Genomic DNA, 7,791 nt, shown 5'->3' with positions numbered 1-7,791 from the left:
GGCGAATTGCCCGATGATGCTGGATGCAATTACCAGCGAAACGTCGTACTCAAATTGTAAATGTTGTGGTTTCACGCTTCAACACACCGGTGGGCTAAAGCAGTGAACTATTTGTCTTTTGTCAACGTGACACTTTTTTTACTGATTGGCCGTGTCGGGTGGTGGAGGGTTACGACACATTTATAAATAACGCGATCTAAACCCAAAAATCGTTGATTATGAACTGCACCATATACTCAATACTGCACCATAGACTCAACACTGCCCATAGACTCAACACTGCCCATAGACTCAACACTGCAAATAGACTCAACACTGCCCATAGACTCAACACTGCACCATAGACTCAACACTGCCCATAGACTCAACACTGCACATAGACTCAACACTGCACCATAGACTCTAAAATGCACCATAGACTCAACACTGCCCATAGACTCAACACTGCACCATAGACTTAACACTGCACCATAGACTCAACACTGCACATAGACTCAACACTGCCCATAGACTCAACACTGCACCATAGACTCAACACTGCATCATATACTCAACACTGCCCATAGACTCAACACTGCATCATAGACTCAACACTGCATCATAGACTCAACACTGCACCATAGACTCAACACTGCCCATAGACTCAGCACTGCACCATAGACTCAACACTGCACCATAGACTCAACACTGCCCATAGACTCAACACTGCAACATAGACTCAACACTGCACCATAGACTCAACACTGCCCATAGACTCAACACTGCTCATAGACTCAACACTGCACCATAGACTCAGCACTGCACCATAGACTCAACACTGCACCATAGACTCAACACTGCCCATAGACTCAACACTGCACCATAGACTCAACACTGCATCATATATACTTAAATAATACAACAATAAAATGGGAAGGGAAAACAAAAATAATTGTGTTGTTGTTGTTGTTTAGTAAAGCAAAGAGAGTGGGTGAGTAAGCGCTGTACAAGAACACACACACGAACTCGGTCTCACAACGCCCACTCCGCCAGCTAATTATATTTGCCGATATAATTCAACGCAAGCCAGCCACGCCACGGACATCTCGCACACAAACAAACTAATCGGCAAGCATACGCACCGCACGCCAACATGACTGGCATTTGTGTATTTTATATCAAGTCCTCGACCTACGAGTTTGGAAATGCAAATACACCTCTACTTAAGAACGAGCAATGTTCCAATGGTCTGTTCGTAAATCAATGTGTTCGTAAGTTCAACTTTAATCCTGTCAATTTCAAATGCGTTGTGCGGCCATGTACACTGCACTTTTGGATAGACTTTAAAAGTTGGATAATCTCCTGTTAATGTAAATGCCACTGGTTCTCCAGGTTCTGCAGATGTAGATGCCACTGGTTCTTCACGTTCTGCAGATGTCACTGGTTCTTCACGTTCTGCAGATGTAGATGCCACTGGTTCTTCATGTTCTGCATCTGTAGATGCCACTGGTTCTTCACGTTCTACAGATGTAGATGCCACTGGTTCTTCGCGTTCTGCAGATGTAGATGCCACTGGTTCTTCGCGTTCTGCAGATGTAGATGCCACTGGTTCTTCAAGTTCTGCAGATGTAGATGCCACTGGTTCTTCACGTTCTGCAGATGTAGATGCCACTGGTTCTTCACGTTCTGCAGATGTAGATGCCACTGGTTCTTCATGTTCTGCAGATGTAGATGCCACTGGTTCTTCGCGTTCTGCAGATGTAGATGCCACTGGTTCTTCGCGTTCTGCAGATGTAGATGCCACTGGATCTTCACGTTTTGCACATGTAGATGCCACTGGTTCTTCGCGTTCTGCAGATGTAGATGCCACTGGTTCTTCACGTTTTGCACATGTAGATGCCACTGGCTTTTCACGTTCTGCAGATGTAGATGCCACTGGTTCTTCACGTTCTGCAGATGTAGATGCCACTGGTTCTTCGCGTTCTGCAGATGTAGATGCCACTGGTTTTTCACGTTCTGCAGATGTAGATGCCACTGGTTCTTCACGTTCTGCAGATGTAGATGCCACTGGTTTTTCACGTTCTGCAGATGTAGATGCCACTGGTTCTTCAAGTTCTGCATATGTAGATGCCACTGGTTCTTCACGTTCTGCAGATGTAGATGCCACTGGTTCTTCATGTTCTGCAGATGTAGATGACACTGGTTCTGACAACACATAGACACACAGAGAGAGACACACAGAGACACACAGAGAGAGACACACACATAGACACACAGACAGACACACAAACAGAGAGAGACACACACAGAGACACACAGAGAGATACTCACACAGAGACACACAGAGAGAAATACACTACATAGACACACAGAGAGAGACACACACAGAGACATACAGAGAGAGACTCACACAGAGAGACAGAGAGAGAGACACAACATAGACACACAGAAAGAGACACAAGCAGAGAGAGACACACACAAGGACACACAGAGAGACACAACATAGGCACACAGAGAGGGACACACACAGAGAGACACAGAGAGAGAGACACACAACAGAGACACACAGAGAGGGACACACACAGAGAGACACAGAGAGAGACACACACAGAGACACACACAGAGAGAGACACACAACATAGACACACAGACAGACACACAAGTAGAGAGAGACACACACAGAGACACACACACACAGAGACACACAACATAGACACACAGAGAAACAACGCCTCTGTGTCGAGGTCTTAAATAGAGAAAGAGGGGGGCAGAGAGAGAGGGGGTGGGGTAGAGAAATGAGCATGTCCATGAGAGATTTGGAGCTTTCGTGACTACAGGGCATAATAAAACAACAACACGAGGACACACACAGATAGGGAGAGAAAACACACTTAATCAAACAAACTTAGTCAAATTTTGAGTTAAAGCTTTCGTGACTGCAGGGAGTCATATTATTGGTTCTTTCGGTAAAGTCACGTAGAAGGGAAAACGATAAAATATTAAAAATATTAAACGAGAAAATTCTCACGACGTTTTGACTGCAACACAAGCGATCGTCATCAGGTGTGAAATCCACAGCAAAGAAAATTTTAAAAACCTCCACTTTTTTTAAAATGTTCTTGCTGTGAAAAACCTCCACTTTTTTAACATTTTCTCGCTGTAGATTTCACACCTGATGACGATTGATTGTGTTGCAGTCGATACGTCGTGAGAAATTTATTGTTTAATATTTTTTTATTTTTTAAATTTTTTTATTTCCCTTCTACGTGACTTTACCGAAAGAACCAAGAAGATGAAACGGAGTCAAATTTACCAAGACCATTACGAAGACTTGCTCTGATCGCGTAAGAGAGAGAGAAAAAGGAGAGACCCAGGCCCTCTGGGAGATGCTCTGGGAAGTTTGTTAACAACAATGAACGGCAAAAAAACTAAACTAAGTTTCAGGGTTGTTTTTGTTGTTGTTGTTTGTTTTTACTTTTCCGTGGTTAGGACAACGTTACGATGAAGCCGTAGTGCTGTTTCAACAATGAAACAAATAAATAAATTGCCGCATTGCCTCTGGAGGTAACGTCTGGAGAGTGGCTGAGTTTATTTTATTTTTTTACACGTGTTATTATCAGCACAGATGCTTAATGTTTTACTCTGGGGGGGTGGTGGGGGGGGGGGGGTAACGTGGTTCTAATTCGACTCCCGGATTCATTAAAAGTGGCACATGGCGGTAAAGGAAATAAAAACAAGCGACAAAGACAAAGATCCTCCGTGTAGCCTTCGAAAGACTGTTGGGGCAAGTGCTGTTATGTAAGTATGTTGAACTTCTTTCGCACCGTACGTGGCCAAACGTGCTATTCAGAGGTGCCTGGGGAAGGACAACAAACTAAGCACACAAGACACAACTACACTATACACTACACTACTATACACTATACACTACACTATACACTACACTACTATACACTATACACTACACTATAAACTACTATACACTACTATACACTACACTATACACTACACTAAACACTACACTATACACTACACTACTAATACACTACACTATACACTACACTATACACTATGCTATACACTATACACTACACCATACACTACTATACACTACACTACTATACACTATACACTACACTATACACTACACTATACACTACACTACTATACACTGCACTATACACTAAACTATTAACACTGCACTCATATACACTGTACACTACACTATACACTACACTATACACTACACTATACACTACATTAAACACTACACTACTATACACTACACTATACACTACACTATACACTACACTATAAACACTACATTACTATATACATTACTATACACTACACTATACACTACACTATACACACAACACTACTATACACTACACATTACTATACACTACACTATACACACGACACTACTATATACATTACTATACACTACACTATACACTACACTATACACTACACTACTATACACTACACTATACACTACACTACTATACACTACACTATACACTACACTACTATACACTACACTATACACTACACTATACACTACACTACACTATACACTACACTATACACTACACTATACACTACACTATACACTACACTATACATTACACTATACACTACTATACACTACACTATACACTACACTACACTATACACTACTATACACTACACTATACACTACACTACTACACTATACACTACACTATACACTACACTACACACTACACTATACACTACACTATACACTACACTATACACTACATTAAACACTACACTACTATACACTACACTATACACTACACTATACACTACACTATACACTACTATACACTACACTATACACTACACTATACACTACACTATACACTACACTACACACTACACTACACTATACACTACACACTACACTAGAACAACACACAAGCAGTTCTAATGAAACCACGATGCTTGTAGTAGCAGCAGCAGCAGCAGCTAGAGTTGAGTGACAGGGAGGTGACTGACCACTTTGCCAACGAACTGTGATCATCAAATCGTCGCCGGATCGCAGCATAACTTCGCCATGACGGCAGGAGCAGAGCAGCGAAGTTGCGCTGTGGATGCGGGCAAACATCCTCAGTGGGATTACAGTCGGCGGGACGCATAGCGCATAGGTGGGGGAATGATGTGCCTCCGGTAGCCACTCAGCCATCTAGCCACTCAACTACCCACCCACTTACCTGCCTACCTACCCACCCACCCACCTACCTACCCACCTACCTACCTACCCACCCACCTAGCCACCTACCCACCCACCCAGCCACCCACCTACCTACCCACCCACCTACCTACCTACGCACCCACCCACCCACCCACCCACCTACCTACCCACCCACCCACCCACCCACCTACCCACCCACCCACCCAACTACCCACCCACCTACCCACCTACCGACCTACCCACTCACCTACCCACCCACCTACCCACCCACCCACCTACCTACCTACGCACCCACCCACCTACCTACCTACCCACCCACCTACCCACCTACCCACCCAGCCACCTACCCACCACCTACCTACCTACCCACCCACCTACCACCCCCCACCCACCCACCACCCACCTACCCACCCACCCACCTAGCCACCTACCCACCACCCAGCCACCCACCTACCTACCCACCCACCTACCTACCTACGCACCCACCCACCCACCCACCTACCTACCTACCCACCCACCCACCCACCCACCCACCTACCCACCCACCCAACTACCCACCCACCTACCCACCTACCGACCTACCCACTCACCTACCCACCCACCTACCCACCCCACCCACCTACCTACCTACGCACCCACCCACCTACCTACCTACCCACCCACCTACCCACCTACCCACCCAGCCACCTACCCACCCACCTACCACCCCCCTACCCACCCACCATCCACCTACCCACCCACCCACCTACCCACCCACCTAGCCACCTACCCACCCACCCAGCCACCCACCTACCCACCTACCCACCTACCTACCCACCCACCCACCTACCTACCTACGCACCTACCCACCCACCCACCCACCCACCCACCTACCCACCCACCTAGCCACCTACCCACCCACCCAGCCACCCCACCTACCCACCCACCCACCCACCTACCCACCCACCTAGCCACCTACCCACCCACCCAGCCACCCACCTACCTACCCACCCACCTACCACCCCCCTACCCACCCCACCATCCACCTACCCACCCACCCACCTACCCACCCACCTAGCCACCTACCCACCCACCCAGCCCACCCACCTACCCACTCTACCCCACCTACCTACCCTACCCACCCACCCACCTACCTACCTACGCACCTACCCACCCACCCACCCACCCACCCACCTACCCACCCACCTAGCCACCTACCCACCCACCCAGCCACCCACCTACCCACCCACCCACCCACCTACCCACCCACCTAGCCACCTACCCACCCACCCAGCCACCCACCTACCTACCCACCCACCTACCTACCTACGCACCCACCCACCTACCTACCCACCCACCCACCCACCCACCCACCCACCTACCCACCCACCCAACTTACCCACCCACCCACCTACCCACCTACCCACCTACCCACCTACCGACCTACCCACCCACCTACCCACCCACCCACCCACCTACCTACCTACGCACCCCACCCACCTACCTACCCACCCCACCCACCCACCCACCCCACCCACCCACCTACCCACCCACCCAACTACCCACCCACCCACCTACCCACCTACCCACCTACCCACCTACCGACCTACCCACCCACCTACCCACCCACCCACCCACCTACCTACCTACGCACCCACCCACCTACCTACCTACCCACCCACCTACCCACCTACCCACCCAGCCACCTACCCACCCACCTACCTACCCACCCACCTACCACCCCCCACCCACCCACCACCCACCTACCCACCCACCCACCTACCCACCCACCTAGCCACCTACCCACCCACCCAGCCACCACCTACCTACCTACCTACCCACCCCACCTACCCACCCACCCACCTAGCCACCTACCCACCTACCCACCCACCACCCACCTACCCACCCACCTACCCACCCACCTAGCCACCTACCCACCCACCCAGCCACCCACCTACCTACCCACCCACCTACCTACCTACGCACCCACCCACCTACCTACCTACCTACCCACCCACCCACCCACCCTCCCACCCACCCACCTACCCACCCACCTACCTACCTACCTACCCACCCACCCACCCACCCACCCACCCACCCACCACACCCCGGGTCTCTCCTAGGTCGACTCAGCCTCGAATGGATGGGTGGGCGTTGTGCAGAACGTGAGTTTGGTTCTCCATAACCCACCGCTTTCCACGTTTGGCCGTCCCCGTCATAGGAATGTGGAATTTCCACGGCTGAATTTTTTTTTAAGGGGGGGGGTGTGGGTGGGTGGGGGGGGTGGGAGGGGTGGTATAACACTCGGTGAATCATCTCCGGTGGCTTTGTTTGCCTTCTTGTCGACATATTTTTTCGCAAACTCACAATGGATTTCAAAATAAATAAATACGACGCGTGCCCGTATGCGTGTGCCCTTTGATGTTGAATATTATTATTATTTTTATTTAAACGAAATGCCAGCACCACTATCAAAACCACCACCACCACCACCATCAACAACAACAACAAAAGAGACAAAAGTCCCCCTGAACCCCGTATAGCCTTCACAGGCAGTTTGGGGCAAGTGCTGTGAGCGATTTAGCAGCAGCAGCAGCATCACCATCATCACC

The sequence above is a fragment of the Lampetra fluviatilis genome, chromosome 65 (genome assembly GCF_964198595.1).
Source record: "Lampetra fluviatilis chromosome 65, kcLamFluv1.1, whole genome shotgun sequence".
NCBI classification, from domain to species: domain Eukaryota; kingdom Metazoa; phylum Chordata; class Hyperoartia; order Petromyzontiformes; family Petromyzontidae; genus Lampetra; species Lampetra fluviatilis.
The sequence above is the reverse complement of the archived record's forward strand: the minus strand, read 5'-3'. Positions refer to the sequence as shown.